The sequence below is a fragment of the Diachasma alloeum genome, unplaced genomic scaffold, assembly GCF_001412515.2.
Source record: "Diachasma alloeum isolate Michigan unplaced genomic scaffold, Dall2.0 Dall_scaffold_00186, whole genome shotgun sequence".
NCBI lineage: Eukaryota > Metazoa > Arthropoda > Insecta > Hymenoptera > Braconidae > Diachasma > Diachasma alloeum.
The window spans coordinates 1,499,133-1,506,742 of NW_021680352.1; positions in this window are offsets into that span (position 1 = coordinate 1,499,133).

The window sequence follows — 7,610 nt, forward strand, 5'->3', positions numbered from 1 at the left end:
GGAAATAGAAAGATAGACAAACGATGCTGGAGCACTAGGCGACCGAGGGCTCTATGAGGGTAGAATAAAGAGGGGGAGGGCTGTTGGCTTGTATAAACTGTGAGAGAGTAAAGCGTGTAATGTTTTGCTCGGCGATGCGGCAGGGGAGAAATCGCTCTGGATAAATAATATGTCCGTCTCAGCCAGCTGTAGGGTGATACTTCTACTGGAGGTCGGAGGGGGTGGCTAATTAATTTGTATAATATGCCGCAGTTAAGCCAGCCATCTGTAAAGTACTCTCTCTCGGCTCTTCGGACGCTGATATCCGGTCGTTGGGCTGCGAGGCGATGTTGAATTAATGGGGTTATTATTATTATCAGATTATTTGGGATTGGCTTTGTTGGATCTTTGGTGGAGTTGATGTGGTGGGGGATCTTCAAACGGATGGCGAGAATGTTCTTTCTGTTTGTGGTGGCTTTCTTCATAATTCCATGAATCTATTTGTAGGTGAGGAACTTCTGACTCTTCTGATGACTTCGCTTGTCTGTTCTATCTAAACTTCCGCAACTTGTGATCCTCATCATCTCAGCTTCTGTACAACAGTATAATCTCGCGACATCAATCTCCGGTAGTACAATGGTCAGTATTTTAAACTGAGTAAGAAGTTTCCACAGTTGATCTCCAACTTTTGTTTCACATTTCCAGCTGAAGTGCATTGATCGCATTTGATAATGCGCCACAACAATTCTATTCGCTTGTCAAAGATCCTTGCCAGCACACCCCGTCCTCAGACTCAAACAATTCCCCCCAAAATCTCCATTCATTACGCTCACTATTGCTTCCCTCAACTCCAAAATCATACAACTCCCTCCGCCCAAAAACTTCATCACCATCAGTCGCTTAAATATTTAATCCCCCTCCCCCCCCCTTCGTAAAAACCTCGAGGCCAAGTTTGTATAGATGTTGTTGAATTGCGTTATCTAAACGCCTCGACTTTACCCCCGGGTAAAAGGTAGGGGTTGGCTTTTCCCGACTGCGCCTTGCTTAGCCATTTATTCTTCATAGCAATGGCTGTCGTCCTCAGCCCAAAACCTCCAAATGTATCCAACAAAGATGGAAAACATAGGCGGAGGGAGTGGGGTAGAGGGGTTTAGGTAGGATGAGATCAAGATATAACCGCGGAGAGAATTACTTGCAGGCACTGTCTCCCTCCTCTCCCCTCAACCCTCCGGTTTCACCCTCTCTCATTCTCGTCCTCCGCAAGAACCGAGAAGAAGAACAAGAATAAGGAGACGAAGAGAAAGATCCTAGGGAGGGCACACACCAACTGAGAGGAGAGAGACCGGCTCTTTAATGGCCGGATCTCGGAAATTGTGCGCACATATATCTGCTGGCAGATTTATGAAAGTGCTTTTCTTCTGAAGTGGGGAAAGCTGCTTCTGCCTTCACCGTGATGCCTTTCTCTCTCTCTCTTTCTCTCTTGTGAGAGTGGGAGGTATATGCTTTCCAGAGAGCGCCAGTTCCGAAGAGAAGAACTGAGGGGGTGGATGGGCGATCAACGTGGGTTAAGGGTGGGAGAGAAATATACGCGAGATATTCTCCGCCCTCCATCTACGGCCCTGCACTATTCCTACCCCGTTCGCGTCAGCTAACGGCTTTCAGTCTCAACAGACCGAGGCTGACGCCCTCCTGTCGATCTCCAGAAGAGTTACTCCTGGCGTCTGATGCTTTTTTGGGATGACTGATGATTTTTGAGGGGTCATAGACAGGAATATCTACCGACAAAATATGAATAGGAAGGTAGGATTTCGAATCGCAAATTTCCCTGGCTATCTAATGAGATCATCATCGTTCCTTTATCTTGACTTTCAAGAATTGCCCCATTTCTGATAAAGTATAAACAGACATTTTTCTCCCTAATTTATCGTTAATACATTCTGAACTCTCCATCCCCCGAGCGAAATTTTGCGGAATAAATACGGTAGGTGGAAACTTTTTCCTCCCCTGGATCAACGAATTCGAGGGGTTATTTTGCTCCACACCCTTCGCTTATACCAAGTCAACCCCAAATGCTGTATTAAAGTACCCGTAGGGATACTTTATGTGGATTAAAATCGAGGTGGGTTTTGAAGGAAAAAAATATACATGAGAGAATAAAAATGGCAATCGCTGGTTGATGCCTTTTCCAACCTCAAGCCCCGAAGAAAAGCAGCCCCTAACCTCTAGTCCTCCGTTGTTGATCGCTCCAACCCCTAACCAGTCCACTGCGTAAATATTTGATTGAATTTTTCGTTCTCTTCCTTTTTGCAAGATTTGGAGTTGACAAAAATAAGAAATGAAATCAGGCGCGGTATAAAAAGGGGAAGGAGGAACGTGAGATCATCCAGAGGACAAAAGTTGGCGGAGCAGAAGTAACGGACCCGTGTGGATGTGACAGCTTCCAGTCTTTCTCTCCAGTGTTTCGTATTTCCTATCTCACTCGCACGTTTTTCACGTGAAACGCCCGCAATCCGGGAGACTCCTGGCGTCGTTTCTCCTCTCTTCACCTGGAGTGTGGGGGTTGTCTTAAGCGACGTCAACCTGTGTCTGACGGCATCCAATTTAGGAGTGACTGGTTGGGAAAATTATCATTTATAGAATGGAATGAAAGCGCGAAAATTCATTTCGCGAGGTTTCTTTGACATGAAATTAAAACGGACATATTATTAGTCTGCATATATTGCTTGGAGGATACATCCACGTCATGACATCATTTCTCGCAAGTTGTCACCAAAATATCGAATCGAATGTCTAGGCTCACGTCATAGAGTCGCGCGGGAGAACGCCGTGAGACTAGTCAACGACGAAATTCACAGACCCAGAAATTTTCAAGCACAAACAGTAGAATTTCTCTCGTACTCCTCTCAAAAATTGCGCTTTGAATAATTCTCTCAAATGATTCTTTCAACCATCATGACCTTTCAACTATTCAAAGATTTTTTTGCTAATTCATCAAATCGTGAATTTAGTCCTTAATTAAAAACTGTATACACGTCATGACATCATCTCTCAAAAGTTGTGTCACCAGAATATCGATTCGAATATCGTAAATATCTCGAAAACCTGTTCACTCCTGAGTCCATCATCTCATTCGTCTATTCTCACGTCCCAGAGGCGCGCGGGAGCCGCCGTTACACCAGCCAAAAACAAAATTCACCGGCGCAGGAATTTCTCTCGTCATTCATTTCACAAATTGTGTTTTGAATAATTCTCTCAACCGATTTCATCGACCCTCATGATCTTTCGCCACCTCAACAAGTTTTTCCTTTCACCTCAATTCATCAAATCATAAAAATAAATTTTCCCGAATGTCCGGGTGCACTTGTACCTAACCTAAGCCATTCTAACGCTTTCACATTTTTTACCCTCCCTTGATTATTACATCACGTTATGTTATGGATGTTATGTACGAGGGGGTTGTGTGGTGTCCCATTGGCCGGACTACCCCACAGAATATCATATCTCTCAAGGAATGGTAACGCCCCTATTCCAACATCGCGGTATGCTCCACCCCGGACAACAATAATTCAGAGCTCAGTGGGGTCTTGGTTTTAACCACCAACCAAAAACCCAGCCATTTTTTGTCCCACCGTCTGCCCACCCCCTTCTATCCCAGAGAGCTTCTGGGTAAATCCTAAAAAATGAAGATGCTCAAGGCATTTAGTAGCACGAAAAATTCAACCGAGGGAGATATAGCAACACCATTTGTTCATTTAATTAATGAACTAAATTTTTCAATAATAATAATAATAATAATAATAATAGTAATGTTAATAATAATAATATGATCTTCATATAAAAAAATATTTCATATTCATCAATATAAAAAACAATGATGATATAAATATAATTATCTTCTCTTCATCGTGAAAAAAAAAGATAAATAAAAAAAATGCAATCAATGTCAAATCAATTGACAGCATGATCACCCCAAGCTTAAAGCTTGTAAGTAGGTTTGTTCCCATCACCATCGAATAACCCATCAGAGGAGCCCTAAAAAAAAGTAAGAGAAAAAAACTTGGAGACGAAATTCATAAGAAAGAGAGAAAGACAGAAGAAAAAATTACCCGAACGAATTTTCTTTGACGAATTAAGGTCCGTTGTCCCTTCTTCTGGAATAATGCATAATTCGTTGGGGGTGAACAATAGCGAGAAATAAATTATGCAAGATTACAAAGGTGAGGGCGCTTCACCAAGACGGACGTATAAAGGGAGAGGCTCTGGCCAGGGAGAAAAAAAAAGGGAGGGAGAGTGGAGTGGGGTAAAAAAACGAGGGTACAGCGTTACCATTTTATATTATCCGGGAACAGCGGTGGTATAATTACCTCCAACCACCTCTCACCCTCTCAACTCTTGGGCCGCAGACGTAGCTCCCTTTGCAATCCCCTTCGTTATGAGATGCGCCTCGGTTTTTCCTCGGCCGTTGGTGTGCTCTCTCTCTCAGTCTCTCTCTGGTGCTTCTACTCAGGGGTTTTTTCCGTTCCATTCTTCAGTAAGATTTCCCCAACGTAAACACAACCCACTCCAACACCAATTCCGGCTGTGAGATTATTCGGACTTTCATTTTTTTTTTTTTTATTTCGAGGGTTTTTGGCTTGGAAGGGGGAGTAATCTTTACATTCGTGTAAATTTCAAGAGTTGGATGACCGTTAGGGACGAGAGAAAAGAAAAAATTCTGGATGGGAAGGAGAAATTTTGGTGAGTTGATGAATTTTTGGAATAAATCGCAAGAAAAATTCTTTTTGATTTTAATAGACGATTTATTTGATGCAAATAAAGTTTACTTTGTCCAAATAAATCATTTTTCTGGGTGCAGTCTCGATATTGCACTCGTCTATTCTGACGTCATAGAGGCGCGCGGGAGCACGCCGTCAGCCTAGTCAACGACAAAATTCACAGGCTCAAAAATTTTCGAGTGTCAGCACTAGAATTTCTCTCGGGCTGAATTTTTCGAATAAAGCACAAGAAAAATTCTTTTTGATTTTAATAGACGATTTATTAGATGCAAATAAAGTTTATTTTGTCCAAATAAATCATTTTTCTGGGTGCAGTCTCGATATTGCACTCGTCTATTCTCACGTGATAGAGGCGCGCGGGAGCACGCCGTCGGCCTAGTCAACGACAAAATTCACAAGCCCAGGATTTTCCTAATTTTTTTTTGTCCTTCAATTTCTGGCATAAAGCACATAAAAAATGCTAGTGTTGCCACTAGAAAATTTCTGGTTCTGTAAATTTTGTCGGCGAGTCCGAAGAGAATTATAGAAGGCGGAATGTTAAATCTTTGAAAAAATAAAATAATATTCTTCCAAAGACAAAAATATCCTACTCCACCTGTTCGCGACAATATATTAGTTTCCATGAAGCTTCATCGCCTCATCCTCCCGAGAAAACTCTCCCCTCGCCGAATATTTCCGATGAAAAAAGAATCGTGTTATTGGTGTTAAAACGACGATTTAAAAACACAAAAGGAAATCAATCTCCGTGCAAATAAAGAGTACAACGTCTTACCGTAAAGGGAAGGGATTTTGCGAGTGAGATGAGCTTTTCCAAGGTAGGGTGGGAAGCCGGTATATAATAATACCCAGAGTTAAAGGGGTTCTTGGAAACGCAAGATGTTAATGAGACCGGAGGGTTCGCATTCCTGGGCCGCCCCCAAGACTCCCAAAGATTCCTCTTTGCGTCGCGTGACGTAATCTCGAGTCTCAACCTCCAACCCCATATAACCCCTCTCCCCCCCCTCACCCCCCACGAGACCATCTCTACCGCACTATCACCGAGTGTTATAGGGCCAGGTCCTATTGCTTTACAGAATCTCGGTGGAGATGACACTCAAATGTATTTCGATACCCATGACGATGAGTCATAGATTTTATGGATTCGCAGTTGAGAGGGTGCGTGATATTAACAATTTAAATTGACTTTTCTTGGATTTTATTGAATTAAATGAACAATTTTCATTTTTCAATGGGTGATGTAATTTTAATGACGGAGGGGAGAGATAAATTGGAATTATATTTTGATATAGTGATATATATATCGATATATTTTATATTCATGTATCGATATCTTGACCAATCAATATATTGATAGATCAGTATATTATTATATTTGTGTATCGACATATTGATATTTTAAACCATAAATGTGTTGATATAATGATATATCGACAGATATATTTTTTTTACATCCATATATCAATATATTGATATATTAAAAGATTGATATATTGATCTCCCGATCTCTGAATATATTGACATATCAATTTATAGACATTTCATCTATCGATATATCGATGTAGGGATATATCGAGATATTGATATATTCACCAATATATTGACATGATGAAATATGGATGTTGTTTACATCGTCGATATTTTGATGCGTAGATATCTAAATATATAAAAAAAACATCGATCTCCCAATAAATTTAAATATCGATACATCGATATATTAATAGACACAAATATTTGTGCATCAATCCATCAATATTTTCAGCCATTAATATATTGATATATCGAAAAATAGATTTTTCAATCAATGAACAGATTGATATATTAATATACCAACAAATATATCTATATTTGTATATCAATATATCAATATATTGATGTTTGAACATATAAATATATGGAAAAATTGATATAATCTCCGGTCCCTGTCGATATATTGATATATCCATCATCAAAATAACCTACCTAAGGAACTGTACAAAAATTCTATTTAATTTTTTCAATCAATAGAGAGATTGATATATTGATGTACCAACAGATATTTGTCTATCGATGCGTCAATATATATTTTTTATTTATTATACATCAATATATTGATGTGTGAAAATATTAATATACGGAATAATTTATATAATTTCCCGATCCCCGAGTATATTGACATGTCCATCTATAGACCTTTTGATATATTGATATATTCATCATCAAAATGACCTACCTAACAAATCGTGTAAAAATTCTATCCATTCCATTCCCTCAACTCCAACAATTTCATCACTTCGCCCCCGTATTATTCCCCCTTCCGCTCCGCCAATAGCACCACATACACTTCACCAAATTGAATTTGCCCAAGAATTAAAGTTTTGCATTTTGATCGTATAAAATGCATCAGCCAGTTTTTTTTTTTCATTCCACCTAGTAACAAACACCAGTACAGCTTCACATAACGTCACACAGGTTTTGGTGCTTCAGTTATACTCGTTTGTCGTGGTTGGTATAGTGGTGTGGCGAATATACCGGGTGGAAAATGTCGAAAGTGGGAGGTTTATAGAGAGCAGCCAAGCAGACAATACACACGAAGCGTATCTCGCCGTTCGCTATCCGCCTATTTGATGTTGGTACAACAGCGGCGTCGTGTTTGCGTTGAGGCCCATATTGATTGCCACCCCTGTCGCCGTCACATCTCTCTACTGGTCTATACCTCCAACGACCATTTCCCCCTTGCACCCCCTCCGCACCTCTTGGGCTTTATACTACCCTCCTACCGCGATCCATCGACGCTCTGTTCTATCAGAGCCACTCCATATCGTACGATTTATCCCTTCATGGTCAGTGCGAAGCGAAATAGGTAGGTATTTTCCGGGA